The sequence below is a fragment of the Ambystoma mexicanum genome, chromosome 4p, assembly GCF_040938575.1.
Source record: "Ambystoma mexicanum isolate Mex_15411 chromosome 4p, UKY_AmexF1_1, whole genome shotgun sequence".
NCBI classification, from domain to species: Eukaryota; Metazoa; Chordata; class Amphibia; order Caudata; family Ambystomatidae; genus Ambystoma; species Ambystoma mexicanum.
This window is the reverse complement of record NC_090927.1, coordinates 655,967,643-655,988,701: the sequence shown is the minus strand read 5'-3', so window position 1 is coordinate 655,988,701 and position 21,059 is coordinate 655,967,643.

Below are 21,059 nucleotides of genomic sequence, written 5' to 3'. Positions count from 1 at the left end.
AGGGAAACCAAAGCAACATTTAGTGTAGTATTTACCTTTGTTTTTGTATTTGCGGTGACAATATTTGCCACCTTTGTGTCTTTGAAATTGTAAAATCTGCCCATGCAGCTCACTATGTGTCTGTTGAGAAGGGATTTCACAAGTGACATATTTTTGGATAAACTTTCGGTGCACCTTTGATCCATAACAGCATGTGAATATCTGGTGCTCCTCTCGCTTGATATTCTTTTCTTCAAAAGAAGTGCTGCACTTCTCCAAGGGGAGAAACAATTTTATTGCAAATAAAGTGTAGCATGGCAATAAAACGATGATGGAAATATCTTGATCCATTAACTGGATCTAGAGAGCAAAGTTCTCCAGGTGTTAATATATATATGTTGTTTTTGTTGCTGTTTGCTATGCATAAGAACTCATGTAAATCTTCCCATGCATATTCGGCACAACTTAGCGTAACAAACCAAGTTGGTGGTCCTAGGTTTCTGATCCTACAACGCACGTCTCCGTGCCATCGGAACCAGTATTCCTTTGTACCACGCATGTTTGCAAACACATTTTTTATACTTGATTGTAAAACCTCATCTTTTTCCTGTACTTTTTGTATTAACTGCGTAGCTGACATATTTTGAAAGTGGGTATCAGATTTAAGAATGTGTGCAACTCAGTAACATAGTGTTGCTAATTCACTTTCATAGAGTAGGTGGAATATGTATTCCACATTTTGTCTTAATCTGGGATCTTGCGAATACATTTGTAATGAACGGTATTCTGATGCCCCAATCTGAGTGGGTCTATCATCGTATCTTCCACCTTTGCCAGTAGAAAATAGCAGTGGAAAAGCAAGTGCTTCTATACTTTTTTCCCATATACTCATTGGTGACCCTTTGGTTTGGAGCATTTGGTAAGTTTCTAGTGCATGATCTATGCTTTCATTGGAATGCAATGGATGAATTGTGTAATGGTCCAAAAGAGTGGATACTGTAGCAGGATCCAGAAGTTCATATTGTCCAGTTTCTGATGGCTCTTGAATTATTTCAGTTGTTTCCCTTAAGCTTTCATCACTATTTATTTCCTTGTAGTATTCATTATTGTCTTTTAGATATTGCAATGCTTGTCTAACTTTGTGTAAATCCACTAATTGTTGCCAATTTATTTTGTCCTTTGTTGGTACTCCATTTACCAAGACTATTAAAGAATGCTCTATTGAACGTTCCACTCCTAGAGTGTGTACATTTTCCGTTAGATCAAATGGCAAAATAAACTACTTTGCCACAAATGCCTTTCACCAATTCAGGTAATTTTGCTGTTTTTGGATGAAGGCGTATAATTGCCTGAAATGGGTGAACTGTTTGAATTATTATCCTCTCATACAAATTGAGCTGCTGCAGGATTTTTGGTAATGGAAACAATTCCACGTTATTTGTAATAGCACGTGAAGGAGTGTGGTTGTTGTCTAATTTTGTAGTACAGTAACTCCAACATAATAGGCATTCAGTTAGTTCATATTTGTTTTCTGCTAAAAGGTAGAGAGCTAATTCAAACCATTTAGAATCTTCATTCTCTTCTATTTTGTATGCTATGTCCACATTTTTTCTGTTCCTTTTGTAAAACGTTCTGCAGCAACACACACCTACATGGTTTGGTACTTCAGCCGATGACCTTTTGAATTTTACTATTTCTTTTCTGTATGTGTGTAATAGAAGGTTGCTATGTGCAGAATTGTTGCTACTATATTCTAAAACTAAGTGGCTCTAACTCCCAAAATACTTTCTCTGAATACGGTCAATTTCTTTGTGTAAGTATTTGGGTGTACCATGCACAAGAGTGGTATTTAAGTTGCCTAATTCTGAAGCTGGACTTTTTGCATAGTATATTTTATACACTAGATTCTGTTCACTGGAATGATATGTTGATATCCTTTTGATATCATGGAAGGTGCTTTTGCAAATAGGCCCAGAAATGCCGGCTAATGAATGTCCTTTTAGTCCTGTGTATTTCCGCAATGGACAAATATCCATATTTTGCAGCACTTTCATTTTACTTTTCTCTTTACCTTTTACATATTGTTCAAGGAACTGACGTAAAGATTTGAACGCTTTGTTTGGAATGGTACACATTGGTGTGCACGGCCATTTGTATAATGCACGGTGTGGTTCTGCTGAATCGAGAGGTAATTCCGAGTTTTCAGGGAATACATTTGTAAGCAGTGTTTCTTGTTCTATGATGGTAGTTTTGATTTTCTCATACCCTCGTCCACTGCTATGGATGGCAATTGTGTTTGTTTGATTTTGTTTGTATGCTTCTTCATTAAAATATGGCTCTGTGGTTGTTGTGTGACTCCATTCACCACCACAAACATGTAAGAAATTATTTTTGTTCACATTCCGTTTATTGCTCAGTTTCTTTTGTAGTTTAGTTTTGTTAGTGCTGTCATCCTATTTAACACGAATATAAACAACTTCCTTTTGAGAAGGATTGCACTGTCCATGAGACCTTCTAGTATTAACTTTCTACGGGGTGAGGATGATTTCGGTCCTCTTCTTAGTAGATTCTGAAGGACACTGTGACAAAACATTTTTGATAAAATACTTTTTTTACTATGCGTTCCTGTTACACTATCAAGATTATTCGGAGCATTGTTATCTGTACTGGTAGTAATTTTTTTGACAACATTTTTGTGTTTTGTGACACATTTTGATGGAGGAGGTAAAGTTTCAGTAGTTGAGACTACCTTTGTTTTGCTGGTTTGTTCCAACATTCTTTACAAACTCTACAACAGGTGGATGCTTCCAATGGGCACTTTTATTTTTATTTGCTCTACTTTTGCGTTCCTTTCTACGGAGTTGCTTTTTGGTAGGCATTCTTTGGTGTCTGTTGAAAAAAAGGTATACTTTGGTCTGTTGTCCAATGTCTGTGTGCTGTGTGCATGTGTGCATGAGTCTGATGGGGAAGGTCTTTGTCATGACGTGTCGATGTGCATTGGACTCTTGCAAGGCTACTTTATTGTTTCTATACTACTACAATGTGCTTCAGATGAGAGTACAATGTGGCCTACTTGTGATGAAAACCATTATTAATTAACAAAATGCCATAAACTTGCAACAGCAACTTCTTTTCTAAATCTAACCTTCTAAGGATTACGTATGTTATTTGAGTTCCAAACACACAGGGATTTGTGAGCCATTCTGCCTGTTATTCGTTGTTCAATAAATGCATATTTGTACGTAGAATGTTATAGAAATCAATGTTTGCTTTGGTGCCCAAAATACACAAATAACCCACACATCCTCTTTGAGGAGTAGTTACAATATAAAGGTAGTACTGTACTTACTTTTTTTCGCAAAATAACCAGGTTTCTTCGGGTATGTCGTCTGCAGTGTTGATGCTGTTGATTCTCAGGAGAGTCTTCACTGCGGTGCAAAAAAACAAAATCAATTACTTAGTGTTTTTACAGCAGTGATGATACTGCACACATTAATTGTGCCACAATAACATTGATTCAAGCAATGCAGATTCTTTCAAAGCAGATGGTGTTGCGCTATCTTCTTTGGGAAATGCGATGTTCTTTTGGAACGTAAGGCTTGCTTTAGAGAAGGTTCTGTAATGGTTGTAGGAGTAAATCAAGGACAAAAAAATACAAAATAATAAATACAATAACAGATGTCTGTTCGGTATCTGGCCAAAAATAAAAGAAATGGCTCTTTTCAGGGCCCATCTTAAAGGGGAAAAAGGGGAATGACACTTTAATGTACCGTCGTCACGCTCTGATCCTATACATGTCCGCGAACATGGCGGTACTTCGCAGCAAGCGCATATCACCAACGGGGATTCAGGGGTGGAGACGCATGCAAATGAGAATGAGTGGAACTAGGGATTGGTCCATAAAGTTCAGTAGGTGTGTTCTGAACGGCGCACTTTAGCAAGACTGTCTTCTCCCTGACAGGGCACCACACAGCCATGGCTTTCCATGCTTGAAAACAGATTATCTGGATTTTGGGAGACTCATGGATACATTTGTTGAAGGTGCATGCAGAAAGCTGCAGTTTATCTGCAAATCTCGGATTTCCTCATGTGGAGGTGCACTGGCATGGCGTGCGTGGCATGAGGTGGCTGGACTTGGTACCTCTCTGTGTTACTTTACTGACAGAGCGTCCTCCAGATATATTTATCATTCACTGCGGAGGAAACAGTTTGGGCCATGTCTCTGGAATTTCTTTGCAATTTGCAATGAAGGAAGGACTTGCGAAGCTCATGGACATGTTTCCAAATTGTCATCTACTTTTTTCCCGTATTGCACAAAGACAAATATGGCTGCATTCTTCTGCTTTTGGTCCACAAATGGAGATAGCGAGACACAATGTGAATAAGGCTGTCTGTGCCTTTCTAAGAGATGTTGGCATGTCCTCCTTCCAAAATGAAAATATTTTGTTTCGCAGCTCTTTCATTTTGCGCAGAGATTGAGTCCACCTCACATATGCTGGCAATCAGATTTTTCTTCACAATGTACAAAATGCATTGCAACCTCTTTTGAATTCACACTAACCTATCTGACAATCCGTTTTTTCCAATCCACAGTTTTTGACCCACACAACACACCACCGAAAGGCTCTTTTCAGAGCCACCACTTACTCTCAGCGTCCACTTCATTGTGTTTGCTCCGCTTGCACCCTCCCTTTTTTCTCCCACGACTGTCCACAAACTTTTCCACCACTCCGCGGGGGTCTATGACCATCACTTCATAGTTCTATCTTTAAACTGAGAAAGGCGGCTCTGAAGAGAGCCTTTGCAGTCATTTTTGTTGTTTTCACGTTTATTGCTTCACAGCACACGACACACTAGGAGAAGAGGCCAACGGGGGGTAATGAAGGGACACCAGCCACGGGAATAAGAAAGGGCAAGGTAACAGAGAAAGATATAGGGTGAGCTTTATTTAGGTAAGGAGCAGATCTTCTGGTGCTCTGCGACCGTAGCCTCAAAAGCACTTCGAAAACTCTTCCCCCTGCAGAGTACTGCGTCACAATAATTACACACTATTGTCACCTTTGAAAGTTAAGAGTCAACAGCATTGCGAATGGCTTGTGAGGCAGCTGGAGGGAGGCGCTCCCCCACAGGAGTGTCTCTTGTGGTGGGAGGATCGGACAAGGAGGATGCTGCGGAGGAACTCACGACTACGCTCTTCACATGGCACCACCTTGCGTATGTCCGCATTGTGGAACGAAGTGAGGTGTCGCTTCATGGTTGCCGTACCAAAGCTATACGAACCAACTCTCCCGCGACTCAGCATCACCTCTCACTGGTTACACTTCACCAGGTTCGCACATGCTTTTGGTACGTTCCCATAAATGGAAAACAACCGCCACACCCACGACTCCCGGCGAGTGCTCCTACTGCTGAGTTCATCCACTTCATTCTGTTCCTCTTCTTCTTCCTCGCTCTCTACATCCTCACCCATATATCTCTCTGCAGGCTCTTGGGGAGGTGGTGGTGGTGGTGGCGGGTTTGGGCGTGGTGCAGAGGCTAATGAACCAACAGCAGCCATGGAAACCATACCGATTAGTTTCCTTTTGGTCACTACAGCAGTAAAGGCAGTACACCTCAATCTGCTTCAGCTAGAAGGAAAATTAAGATGCGCTCAGGGGTGTGGCCATTTGTAGGGATGGAAGGGTGTGCCTCGTGACTATCTTCATCACTGCAAAGCAGTACAAAAATTTTACACATCAAGTCCTCTGGTCAGCTATTGAAATTATATTTTTACACTCTACAATACTTTGCCTTGTGTCTACAATTTCTTTTGGACTGTTGCGGAAGCACACAAACTGCGCAAATTAGTCCACACGCTCAGCGTGGGTGCGGACACATGATGACGTCCTGAACACCTCCGCTCCAGAAATGGGAGTCCGCTGGATAGCAAATGTAGAGTACCAAATGTGCGCATGCGTGCAAGTGTCCTACGGACAGTGTTTAGGTTCTCAAACAGTTTCAAAGTGCGACACAAGTGAGACGGTCAGTTAGGGACATGCGCGATGTCCGCTATACTTACGGTTGTACTGCGCATGTGCATACATGATATGTTCACTGTACGGACAGTTCCAGTGTCCTTAGGACAACTCCATTTTGTTTGCCTACGAACTTGCCGGCCACCGCGCCTGTTCTACGGACGGCACCATTTTGGCTGCGCCCGATAAGTACAGGTATACTGTCCTTCACACACTCCCATTTTGCTTATTTACAGCCATCCCGGACATCTGGTGTGTTCTACGAACATGTTTCATCTTGTTTACAAGCGGTACAGTGAGGTATAATGTCCTTAGGATGCCCCTTTCTGTTTATGTACACACAACTTCAACAGATGGTGCGGTCAAACTTCAAGTCCATCTTACTTCACATTAGTAAGTGTAGGTGCACTGCCTTTACAGCACCCACATTCCATTCCTTATGGATAGGTCGAACAGGCGCGCTGTTCGCGAACATTTTACCTCTTTTAAAAAAAAATAATGTTTTTACTCACTCTCTTTCACTACAACTACTGTACAAAAACATTCCAAACACACACACACACACACACTTCATTCCGGAGAAATAGCGGGGGAAGCGGACACTGACACAAATATGGGGGAATTAGGATTCAACACGGGCTAGTTATGAGGAGAAGATTTGTGAGAGCAAGAAGGGATTGATATTTCGTCAAAACGTCTATTTTCATCTTCAAGGTTTGGGGATGGTTCACTAGGGAATGGAGAGGCGGGGCAAGTACAGGTGGGGCAATGGTAACAAACTTTTCCTCTCACACAGTCCTCCACAAACTCCCATAAACTTTTTAAAATTCTCGTTCAATATGTCAATTTTTGCTCAATCCTTTTTATCCTATCTTCTTCTGTTTCATTTGTTGCCCTTTCTTCTTTTCTTTCCTGGTCTGTTACAAAAAAATATACATATGTTAAATGCCTATAAAATACTGGTCATTATTTTGCATATGCAGAGCAATGCGTACCATTAATGTCGCTGTCTTCAGACATTTCCCCATGCGGAAAATACTCCTCCAGCCACTCCAAAGTACTAGCCATTTCTGAGTTAAAAGAACAGAAATAAATTATTATTTCTGCACCACATACCCAAACAAAAAAAATGGCCTCCACTCACTCTTTTGATGTAATGTCCCTTCTTCCTACTGCGTCCGTCCACTGTTGTTCCAGGATGCCAACTTTCTGTGAAGTGATTAGGATGGAGGCATCCTTTTATTTTTATGGTACCATCCATTTCATTCTACATGCTTATTAAATGTGTCCTTTTCTTTTCACATCTGCAGGTTTCCATATTTACTTATTACTACTTACAATATCTGTATGTCCTTCTTCTATGTTGTACACTTTTTGTGTAAGACACTAGTACATTTTCAGATACCCCCCGCCTCTTTGGGTAATGTTGATCCTGTCCGTCCCGTCCACAAACAGTTGCTCAGTCCATCCCTTTCTATCATCAATAGGGAGAGGGTTCTGTATGTTCGATGTTAAATGTATATCAAGTACGTACATTATACTACATATCTCCCAAAATCACATCATCACAGTGTACATTCCACACAACACCTTCTTTGACACACTGTCATGATTAAGTTTCCATTCCACAATCCTGTACAATTCACTACAAAAAAAACTTTGTTGAGGGGACGTTATGGTTAAGTTGCCCTCCCAAAAACCTGTAAAATTCACTACAAAAAAAACTTTGTTGAGGGGACGTTATGGTTAAGTTTCCCTCCCAAAAACCTGTAAAATTCACTACAAAAAAAACTTTGTTGAGGGGACGTTATGGTTAAGTTGCCCTACCAAAAACCTGTGCAGTTCACAAAAAAATAATGTCAACCTCCCCTTTCTGGTTCAAATTAAAACCTAAAACCCCCTGAAATTCGACAGTTATGGTAACCTAAGCCCCCAAGCCTGCCACTGCCCCTGTGCACTGCTACCACTAACACCCAGACCATGAAAGATGTCATCTCAAATGTCACTGATGACATCACTGACAACATCACATGTTTAGTCCCTTTGTTTTCTTTCCCTGCTGTATATATATAGGTACATTCAGTAAAAAAACTTTGTTAAAGGAATGTTATACTTCACAGCGGAACCAAAAAACACTGCTCATTCCCCCATTATGGTAAGCTAAGCAACCATAACTTGCACCATCTACGCACATTGCTAAGACTAACTCCCAGGACATCAAAGATGACATCACAAACATCATTGATGACATCACTCATGACATCACATGTCTGCCTCACTTATTTTTGTGCATTGAAACAGGGATTCTTATTGTAATGTTGATAAAAAAGTGTCAAGGATCATTGGAATAAATATCATAAGCCGGTCAAGTGGCACAGCGAGTAGAGCGCTCGCTTTGACATCCATGCAGAGCCTGCTAACGCAGGTACGAATCCCGGCAAGGCCAAACTCAGCCTTTCATCCTTCTGAGGTCGATAAATGAGCACCACACACCGTGGGTAATAATAAGCAGCGCTCAGATACCTGAGGATTCGTAGCGCTATATAACTGCCAAATTAATTAAATTATTATTATGAGGTACGTAGTGCATTAAGCAATGCATTGATACAAATAGCATTTTGTTATGAAGTTCTTTCCAGTATACTAAGCTATTCATGTAGAAACATAGGCATTGTGTGCAGCATACATGATGGAGGTGCAATATTAATAATCTTGCCATGTTGATTAGTAAAATGATAAATGCTTTCTTATTGCAGTTTTGCGGACAGTGAAACATTTAATAAGTAGCTAATAAAACTCACTTACTAGATAATTGCATTATTGCAAACAAAACACAAACAGACAACAACACATACAAATATGAACATATACAGGGAAAATGAAGTAAACAAACAAACAGCAGTATTACGAGACAATCTTCATAACCTAACTGATTATCTTCATGCACAGAAATGATTGCTCTGCTTCAAAACTACTAATTTCCTATGTAAAACTGACAAAATCTCTGCTCACACATCACACCCAGTAAACCTTCTTGACCAATCCCTTGCACTGCTAAATCTCATTTGCATGCCTCTCAACCTGAAAATTCCCGTATGTAATCTAATATACGCTGTCTGTGGACAACAACAGTGTCCGTGGACAAATCGGAAAATCTGAGCATGTGGAATTAAAATTTAAATAGTGTGCCCCATTTCCCCTTCGAGGTTGGCTCTATAAAGAAACTTTTTTGGGGGGGGGGGGTTTGCAGCTGCTTCAGAAACACCTTTTATTTTTATTTTTTTATTTTTTTTTCCTTATTTTCCTGCAAACATCTCCACATAGCTTCTCCAAAGCAATCCTTAGGTTCCAAAACAGCATGGTATTTCCCATAAAAGATAACAGACATGCCATCTTCTTTAAAGTAATCAACATTACCAGAGTCAATGTTGTCATTGTTGCAAAAGAACATGCCAGCTCTAGTCATAAAAGCAAACATGCCTCGGTTGATTAACCACCTAGCACCATTTTGCTGAAGACAAAAAACAGAAATATTGTCCCATATTGCCCTTGTTATCAAACCAGAAAAAATTATCTTGCCATTTGGAAGTAGTTTCATTACTGCTTGAACCAAGTTTTGCAGATCTTCCACCAAAGTAGGAACACTAACATAACCCAAATGCAAGGCACCAGGGTACAGGACAACCACATGTGGACTGTTAACCCTAGCCATATCTTGACAAACTTCTACCATTGCCTGCAAATTGAAACCAGGCACAGTGCTCCACACGACCTCCACTCCTTTTACATCAACATAGTTTCACAGATTCCTACACCCCTATTTCATGCTCGGAAGCCCCGGATGTGGCATGCTCTGTCCACGGACAGCTTCGGTGTTCGCGGAGCGCCTAACACTAGGACAGCCCTTCTACCATTTCCACTTCTCTCTCTGCACCATTCCCTTATTGGCTACTGTTAAGCAGTCACACAACCATCCACCAATCACATCCAAGAACTCTACATCTAACTCCATCATCACAATTCAGCACTTTAGATGTATGATCGCTCTGAGTACAATTGGGCTGTGACTGCAAAGCACCTACAACAAGTACTAGTAAACTCTTCAATGTTTCTACTTGCAGATTCATGTACATCCACGTGCATGAACACAAAATACAGGTATGAATATTTTCTGCACAGTGCATGTACAACTCTTGTATAAATGCATATAAACAGAGTAACTGCTGCTTACGCTGTGTAACCTGTAAAACAAGCTTACTGTTGTTTCTCCCATCTGCTATGATCAAGTGTCACTTGCAAAGTTGTCTGCTCACCAAATTTTTATTTACCCATATCATTAACTGCAATATGCAAACTGTCATTTTCTTCATTCATTCTATCATTTGTGTAACCACAGCCACCTATTTATGCACATTTCAACCAAAATAGCATTTAATGTAGCATAGTGCATAGGCTGTGCATACAATTTCCTTTCTATACAGTCTGCATATGTGACATACATTCTAACATTTCAACCTCCTTTACAAATAATTCTAATAGTAATCAGACACAACACACACATCTATCTTACAAAGTGTCATTTCATGTTAATAGATGGGAGAAATAACAGTATAATTGTGGAAAAAGGCTTTCTAGTGTGTTATAAAATGACGCACAACCAGGATGAGTGCATGCATCTTTATTTATGCACACAGATAGCCAATATCATTTGAAAGGCTCCCAGCTGAAACAACACAAATGACTCTACAACTGTTCTTCCAATCTAGACAGCTCTCTCATTCCAGCTGGTTGCCGATTCCATTCTAGAATTTACAACAACATTCAACTGTGCACAGATGTAGTCATCTCTATCACATCATCTACAAATATGTACAGTGTTTTAAAGCAAGACATACAACATCTCCCCCTTCCCTTCAGTCTGCAACGCAAGCACCAGATCCTTCCTTGCAACTCTAACTTTATTTCAGACTCTCCCATCCCCAAGCGCCCAGTACTTTGGTAATCACTTACTGAGTAATAAGCTGCTGACCCCATCAAATCCTTCCGCTTTATTTCCCACACCTTCACAAATGCATACATTGCATACTTTTCCATATAGTTCCTGCCATGTACCCTGTAAAAATAGCAAACAAACCATACAATTACTTCTTCTATCTCCTAACATTGAATAACACCGCCATAAGAAGCGAGTGTGCTCTGTGCGCTTACTATTGTACTAATTTCTAAAGCATTTCTAAAGCACATTCAACTAACAGATTGTAAATAAAATATACATAATGCACATAGGTAAAGGAAAGTGCATGTACATGGTATTACTGCAAAATCAAAGAAATCCATGCCTACATTAACAACAGTGCTATTAACACACAATTGAAGTGAAGACCACTGCCCGAAAAATCAGCAGCATCTGAAGTACGAACGAGAACGCAGAAGAAACCTAATCTTTCCATCCAAAAAAGTAAGTGCATTACTGCCATAATGTTCTAACTGTTACTCAAACACTGTAGAATTCTTGAATTCTATAGCAAACAATTGTATTAACCATGCAACATTAGATTCAGTATTAGTGCTTCCAGGCACCAGCTCCATACTTTGTATTGTAATCTGAAACCAGTATAGTAACACACAAATACAAGAATAACCTTCCCAACCTGATGTAGCAGCCCATTGCACAATCACTCACCTCTACATACATCTTTACCATCATATTCAGACACTCATGCACAAACCACACATGCACTGCACAAGACACCAACTAACACTTTCTTTTTTTCTCCAACAGACCCCAAAGAATGCCTACCAAAAAGCAACTTGGTAGAAAGCAATGCAAAAGTAAACAAAATCAAACTAAAGCTCTCCAAAATAAGCATCCACCTGTAGTAGAATTGTACAAAAAGTTCAAACAGAACAGCTAATACAGTCATTAAGGGAAACAAAACAAGCTTCCAGTACAGAAACCTTGCCTCTGCTTTCAAAATGTTAAACAAAACAGAAAGTGATTAACAAGACTGCAGCTCCCACTAGTGCTAACACTGCACCTATAATTCTTGATGTAGTGGCAAGTAAGCATACCAAAGAAATAATTTTACAAATAATGTTAAATCACAGAGTCCTTCAGAACCTTATAAAAACAGGAAAGAAATCACACACAACTCTTAAAACCTACCTTAGAAAAATAATCTTACAAGCTCTCATAGACAGTGTAATCCTTCTCAAAAGAAAATGATTTATTTTAGTTTTAAACAGAATGAAACCACTAACAAAACTAAGTACTAAACTACAAAAAAGACTTCTCAATGAACGGAATATCAACAAAAATAGCTTCACAAACATTTGTGGAGGTGAATCGAGTCCCACCAGAGCACAGAACCATATTTCAATGAAGAAGCATACAAACAAAATCAAATAAATGCAATTGCCATAGATAGCAGTGGATGAGGGTATGAAAAACATAATAGTACCATTATGGAACAAGAAACGCTGCTCACACAAATATCCCCAGAAAACTCAGTATCAACTATACATTCCACTGAACCAATACGTCCAGTCTACAAATGGCCGTGCACATCAATGTGTAACATTGCCAAAAAATCTTTCAAATCTTTACACCAGTTCCTCAATCAGTATGTGAAAGGCAAAGACAAATTTAAAATGAAACTACTACAAAATATGGACTCCTGTCCAGTGCGCAAATACACAGGACTACAAGGACATTCATTAGCCTGCATTTCTGGACCTATTTGCAAAAGCACTTTCCATCATATCAAAATGATATGAACACATCATTCAACTATAATAAAGCTGGTCCATAAACTGTACTATGCCAAAATTCATGCTTTAGCACTAGCCAATTTAAATAACAATCTTCTACATGGTACAGCCAAGCAACTACTCAAAGAATAGAGCATATCCATATTTTGGAACTGAAAGCCACTTACAAAATGCAAGGTTTACAACAGACTAGCAACAACTGTACAGATGGCAACCTTCTATTATGCAAATACAAAAAAGTAATACTAACCTTCACAAGTACATCTGCTGAAGTACCAAACCATTTGTATGTGTGTTGCCGCAGGACTTTTTTTTTTTTTAAAAAACACACAAACTGTAGACATAACGTACAAAATGGAAGACAATGAAGATCAAAATGGTTCCAATTAGCTCACTATCTTATAGCAGAAAAAAATATGAAATTACTGACCCCTTAATAATTTGCAGTTACTGCACTGAAAACCTTGACAACAACCAAACACCTTCACGTGCTATCACAAATAACTTGGAATTATTCCCATTCCCAAAACCCCTGCAACAACTCAACTTATATGAGAGCATCATAATTCAAACAGTGCACCCATTTAAAGCAAGAATGCACCTTCAACCAAAAACAGCAACACTACCTCCCTCTGAAAGGCATTCGTGGCAAAGTAGTTTATTTGCCATTAGATCTCAAAGAAAATGTACACACTCTGGGAGTGCAACGTCCAATAGATCAATCTTTAATTATCTTAGTAAATGGCTTACCTACAAAAGACAAAAGAATTCGGCAACAACTCGAGGACTTACATAAAGTTAGACAAGTCCTGCAATATCTAAAAGACAACAATGAATACTACAAAGAAATTAATATTGAAGAAAACCTGCGGGAAACCACTGAAATAATTCAATAGTCATCAGAAACTGGTCAATTTCAACTTCTAGATCTTGCTACAGAATCCAATATTTTAGACCATGATGCAATTCATCCATTACACTCTAAAGATACCATAGATGATGCACTGGAAATGTACCAAATGCGACAAGCGAAAGGATTTCCAATCAGCATATGGGAAAAAAGTATAGAAGCACATGACTTTCCTCTACTCTTTCCTACTGGAAAAGGAGGAAGGTACGATGATAGACCCACACAAAAAACAGCATCAGAATACCGCTCTATACGAATGTATTCTGAAGACCCCAGATTCAGACAAAACATGGAATACATATTCCACCTTCTCTTTGAAAGTAAACTAGCAACACTATGCTACGGAGTTGCACACACATTGAAATCAGGTACTCATTTTCAAAATATGTCAGCTACGGAATTAATACAAAAAGTGCAAGAAAAAGATGAGATTTTACAGTCAAGCATTACAAATCTTTTAGCAAACATGCGTGGTACAAAAGAATACTGGTTCTGACATCACAGAGATGTACCCTTATGATAAAAAACCTTGGCCACCCACTTGGTTTGTGACATTAAGTTGTGCAGAATATGCATGGAAAGATTTGCACGATTTCCTACGCATAGCAAACAAAAATGCAAAACAAACATAGATATAAAAACACCAGGAAACTTTGCTCTGTAGATCCTGTAAATGTATCAAGATGTTTGCATCATCGCTTCATTGCTATGCTACACTTCATTTGTAATACAACCGTTACTCCCCTCAGAGAAGTGCAACACTTCTTTTGGAGAAAAGAATACCAAGCCAGAGGAGCACCACACATCCACATGCTTTTGTGGATTAAAGATGCTCCTAAATTTGGTCAGGACATCTTGCAGGACATTTTGCATTTCATCCAAAAATATGTCACTTGTGGAATCCCTTCACAAACAACACATGGTGATCTTCATGCACAAATTGTACAATTTCAAAGACACATATGAGGGAAATATTATCGCCGCAACCATTAAAACAAAGGGAAATACTACACCAAATGCCTCTTTGGTTTCCCTAGACCAGTTCCAACAACAAGTAAACAACTTCATGTCTTCAGTTAAACACAGTGTCAAAGGTAAATCACCTAAGAACACAAATTACATAAAAATAACAGAAGAATCAAAATACATAAATGATTACAATGCAATCATTGCCCTCCTATGGAATGTAAACAAAGATGTGCAGTACATTGCAGACAATTCCACTGCAGTTGCACAATATGTCACAGCCTACTTAACCAAAGCAGAGAAAACAGAGCTTTGGGACCTCTGGGATGACATATCATCTGACAAAACACTATCACAGAAATTGTACAGTTTAGACATAAAAAATGCTCTCTATTACAGAATGTGGCTGCTATGTCATTGCTATGCGATTGTCATACTGCCTTGAATGGAAAATCTGAAAATATAGTATGGCTAAGTCTTGGTCCTGCTAAATCTAGAAAAAGAGTTCTCAAATTATATGAGGACATAGAAACAATAGCCAAACATGATCCCAACAGCCAAGACATTTTGAAAAACAATTTACTAAACACATACTATCCAAACAGGAGAACCACTTTGGAAACTATGTGTCTATACCACGTAGCCCAAAACTTCACATGCAAAAATAATATTAAACCAGATGAAAAGAAAGGTAGATACAGAGTAGCAAATTGTGAAGGCAGGTTAGTGAAACTTATTAAACAAAGCTTAATTAATCATAATCAATTGTCATTAAAAACTCCTCAACTTAAAGAACTGTATTACATGTCCCTGCTACAACTTTTTAAACCATGGAGAAAGTAAGAAGAATTACTAGATACCTATGACTCGTATGAAGACACTTTCAAAGCAAATGAAAGCACTATAACAGATGTAAACTTTTCACAGTACCAAAAAATGTTAAACAATGAACAGCAACACGAAGAAGAACACCTGGCCCAACTAGATGTGGACACTCCTGACAGTAGTCAACCTTCTGTAACAGGAAGCCAAGAACCACTTGGACAGCCACTAATAGCAAATGAGGCAGAATTAGCCATAACAGAAGTAGAAAACACCATGTGTCAGTATGAGCAATCTACAGAAGACTTTGCTGTACTGAAATCACAACTAAACAATGAGCAGCGTAGCATTTTCCAAGAAGTTACAAAACAAATTGAACATGGTGTGCAACATGAAAATAAAAACTGTACCTGCCAAGACTGCAAACCTATATTGCTATACGTGAGTGGTCAAGCTGGTTCAGGCAAAACATTCTTAATCAAAATCATCAGCAAGTTCCTCCAACAATTGACAAACAACAAACTCTCAGCTGTTGTAACTGCCCCCACAGGTTTATCTGCCTACAACATAGGCAGTGTCACTTTACACCGATTACTACATCTTCCAGTAGAACAGCAAAACAAATTAGACTATTACAACTTTCTACAGAAGCTCCAATGGAACTATGCAGAGTTTTCAAACAAATGAAAATGCTGCTAATAGATGAGGTGAGCATGGTCTCCAACCTAATGTTGGTTTTGATTCACCTCAGATTACAAGAGGTCCTCAAAACAAACTAGGAAATGCTTTTTGGAGGAAAACACATTATTGTTTTCAGAGATCTTCTTCAATTAACACCAGTAAAAAGTGAGCCTATTTTTAAAACCTTAGGGCACAAACTGTGTCATAGAACTCTTGGCAGCATATGAAATGTCAACCTTTGGCAACATTTCCAATACAGAGAATGAACTGAAAATATGCAACAGTCTGCAGACCTCACATACGCCAACATTTAAAAAAAATATTAGAGTTGGTGTACTATCTCAAGAAGCACAATCTATATTAAAAACCAGGCACATCCATGCACTCTATGACCATAACTCATGTGCTACTGATGTCATGGAACAATTAGCACACACAAATGTCAATTGCATGTTCTTGATGGCAACTCTTACAAGCTGTTCAAAATTTAATAAAACAATGTTAAAAAAAGAAATGCAACCAATAATTCGAATTGGCTCCACAGATAAACTGGACGTACATGGTATGACACTACCGATGTGTCAACAAGCTACAACAAGGCTAAACACCTTGGAAAAAGTATATCTCTAACACAGCTGGTTTGGAGAAAATATTAAAATTATCTTTAAACTGTAGAGTAAATCTTAAACGTAACCTTGACATGGACCAAGGACTAGTTAATGGAGCACTTGGTGCAGTTGTTGGCTTTCGAACATACCCACTAGACAACAACATTCAATTTGTCAATATCCTCTTTGACAAACTATCCGAAGTTAAAAGGATAGGATGCTCAACAGCCCGCTTCCTTCTTTTCAAATTCTTTTCAAATACATGTATGTACACAGAGAACAATTTTCTCTAACTGTAGCATACGCAGTCACCATTCACAAATCACAAGGTCTGTAAAGACCGCAGCATAACACACCCATAGACGCAAACACCTAGCAAATGACCACAATCCAAAAACATAATACATCCACCTTAAAACCTATCCATTTCAATTAACATTCTAAAAAATAATTACAACCAACGCACAAACTCTTCAATACATACCCTCTTCACCCAATGCTCTTCTACCAACCCGAAACCAACATCATACTAAAGTAAAATAGCCAGTAGTCCACCCAGTGTTTAGTATGTCCCCGGACATCCGCAGTGACCGCGGACACCGCAAGCACATCACAACCTTCTCCCACCTAAACAAATACAGCATTTGACCGATCTCTTACTCCCCCACCCTCTCCAAGCACTCATACACACCAACAAACTCACCAAAATTGGATTTATGCTCACTTCCACGCCATGCTGTCTGCGGATGTCCGCAGATCCAATATAGCGGACGCATCGAAACAATGTGACGCCCCTTACAGCTCATCCCAACCAATCAGAGAACATGTTGCGTGTTCGCAGACATGATGCAAGCCGATCAACCAATCGATGTCCTGTCCGTGGAGAAAACAGGGAAGTATGTCCGTGGAGCGGACATGGATATCACCAATCTTTTGAGACCTAGTTTTTGGTAATTTAAAAAAAAAACTACTGGACGGATTTTCACCAAATTTACAAAAGCACGCTTTTGTGACCAAGCCGCTGCTCCTGCTACAAATTTGGTGAAAATCCATTCAGCAGTTTGGGCTGTAGGCACGACAGAAATGTTTTCTCCATTTAGTCTATGCAAAAAAAGACAGTTTGAAACCCCCCCTATAACTTTGACCCCTGGACCAAACCTCAGCAAACTTTGCACCAAAATTTGCAGAGTGGGCCATATACTTTTTTTGCAAAGTTTGGTGAGGATACGTCCACAGGGATCGAAATTATAAGCAGCCCAAAAAGTGCTCTTCCTATGGGTTTAGCAACTTAACCATAACTAGATGGCCACTACCGTAGGCCATGTAATATATATATATTTATGCTGACCTTCTGTGATCACTGCAATTTGAAAATTACTGTTGCAAGGATTTCCATGTTCAGATTTTGTGCATTTGCCAAGGTCGGTTAACAACTGCTTTCAACAGAGGTAGGCCCAAATCATGGTTTCTAGTGGCATTTCTCACAAATTGAAATTGAGGCTTCAATGACCATTGTCATGGTAATGCAAGTCTGGTTCCCTTCAAGCATGGGTGCTCTCCAGCAGTTTATGACTCAGAGCCATAACAAAAAACATGCCTGATCTAACATCTAGACTTTGAGGCTCGTGGAATGTGATCTAATCTCAAACAAGGTCCCTCTTGACATCACACCAACACATGGCATGGGGGGTAGGTTTAAGGACGGAGCTAATATGCCTTTGTATAAATTGGGATACATGCTTTTCATCATGTAATATCCATAATATCATCCCAAAATATTCATGTGCAGATTTTTGGAAAAGCTGTCCGCAAGTCACATCTTGTGAGACAAAAACGATTTTTGTGACACCTACACAACCCAAGTTATTTAGGAAAATATTATAGGACATTCTTGGTGTGACTGAGAAATATGAAAAATTGAGAAAACATTAAAAAGGTAATCAATCTTCTGCCCACCAAGCACCAATTTTTTTTAACAAATATAGTTGGGGCAGAAATGAGCGAAAACCCATACCTTTGCCATTGAATAACCTACAAACTTCTAGATAGGATCATTTGATTCACAAAACAATATAATATCTAAAAAGGTTGTCATGTGTGTCAAAAGATGATGAGGAATGGCATTTGTCATGCAGCAGAATTTCCATGTGCAAAACCCAGACCTAGCCCACTGTCTCCATTAGATGATTGATGGGGTATCCTCCCCTGGCTTCTCAAATCAATCCCCCATTCTCTGGACCTACCAGCTTGCAGAGGAGTAGGGAACCCTTGACCACTGACCTATCAGTTGTGTGAGAAGGATGACACTTCAGTGATGTAACTTGTCTTATAAATAGGCTACTCCATATCAAATGAGGACTCTCCCTGAAAATCTTGAGCTTTGCAGCTGCCAAATTTTGAACCATCTTTGCAGAATTGTGCCTAATTTGGGCGTAAAAGCCAGGACCTGCAGAAGGACTTTTTTAGAGGAGAGACAGAGGCCTTGACTGACCCCTTGATGGTCCCTGCAGCGAAGCCCAGGCACCCCTTGAAGTCCATCAGGCCCTTTTCTATTAAGTATACACTTCCTCAGCAATAGATTCAGTACAACATATATATTTCAGCATTTACATAGAGATTCCCCATGGTAAACCCCCTATCCCATTATTTGTGAAAGTCAGTCATTTTCCTATTGAAAAGTATTTTTTTTGTCTGTGCATTGTGGTAACTCTCCCATTGACAAATCTTTTATTCACCAGTGCATTTAAGTCATTTTTCCTGTTTAACAAAAATCATCTCGCATTTGCCTGCTGATTGTAGTCCTTTTTCCACTTGAAAAGCCCTTTGTTTGCCTGCATATTGAAGTCATTTTCCTGTGGAAAAATCATTTGTATGTCTGTGCATTTCGCCATTTCCCATTTAAGAATTTCCAGTATCTGTGTAGATCCCTAGTATTTTGCTTAATAAATCAATTAATTCCCACATTATTTCAGGGGATAGGGACAGTTAGCATTCAAAACTAGCTATCCCTTCCCTGTGTCTTGCAAGTCTTTACAAGTATAAAATATTCCCCAAGAAGCCATTCCATTCAGAGCTGAAAAACCAATTCTTCCATGTGTTAAAGGGTGTTTACAAAAAAATTTGCCTCTTTAGTATTAAACTCAACCCGTTGTTCCTATTTTGAGTAATCCCTTTGGCCCCTGTCAGTTTAACTAAAAAACAATTTAACTATGTGAATTCCCCATTGTCTTAAGCGTGGGTGTGCTTTGCAGCCTCAGCAAAACAAGGGTGATTTCCATTTTCGTTTTTCTAAAAATGTCTTTTAACCTTTGAAAAGTCGTTTTTCCAGAGTAGTCCCCTTCCCCTATCATATTCTCAATGCAGATTTTGAATTGCATTTCTTTCGTTTTTCATTGAACAGTGAATACCTTTCATGCCTAGCCCCAGCAAAACTAGTGTGATTGCCATTTTCGTTTTTCTAAACATTTCACTTTGCCTGTTTAAACCCATTTTTCCTAGTTTATGTCTCTTTCCCTACTGCACCCTGATCACGGATTTTGAATTGCAGTCCCTTTTACTGTTTTCATTTTTTCATGTTTTGCATGTATTCAAATTGAATTTCCTATGTGTGCTAGCTAGTCTGTTTTGAAGCCCTATTTTTCTTCTAGTGTAAGCAGCCGAAGTGCCCTTGTGTGCTGTCCCGTACCAGTAGTATTAAATCATTGAAAACCCATTTTTCATTGTACTCCAAAACAAAATGTCCCCCCTCTTTACTGGTTCCCCATCTTGTGTCTGTGGGCACCACTGCAAAATCAATGTGTTCAATATTTTCTTACCCCTGCCACCGCCTTCTATTCGAAGTGATTCAATCCAATTGTTGTTTGAGGGGTGGAGTATCACAGGGGGGAGTGCTTAACCTTCATGCAATCATTTGAGAAGAATTGTTTTGTCTTGCTTTTCATAAAACAAAATAGGAGTGGCATCCCTTAACCTGGTTACTTTCTAGAAGTGTGTGCATTTGTGTTGCCAGAACTTTAGTGGCTGCTGTCATCTATTTGTTCTGATTCAATATTAAAATAATAAATGAATAAAGTATTCATTGAGAACACACCGGCCTGGTTCCTGGTTTATTGTGATAAGGGGTGCTGGTGGAGGTTGTGTGCGAGACAGGTTGGAGGCCTCCTTAAAAAAAGAATGTGGTTGTAATAAATAAAATTGTTATATTGTGCGCCACGTTGAGAGCAGGTGCTGCATAATGTATTGTGGCACTGTATCACGTGACACTGTGCCAAGACACAGAATCAGGGACCACATTATGTAGTCAGTTTT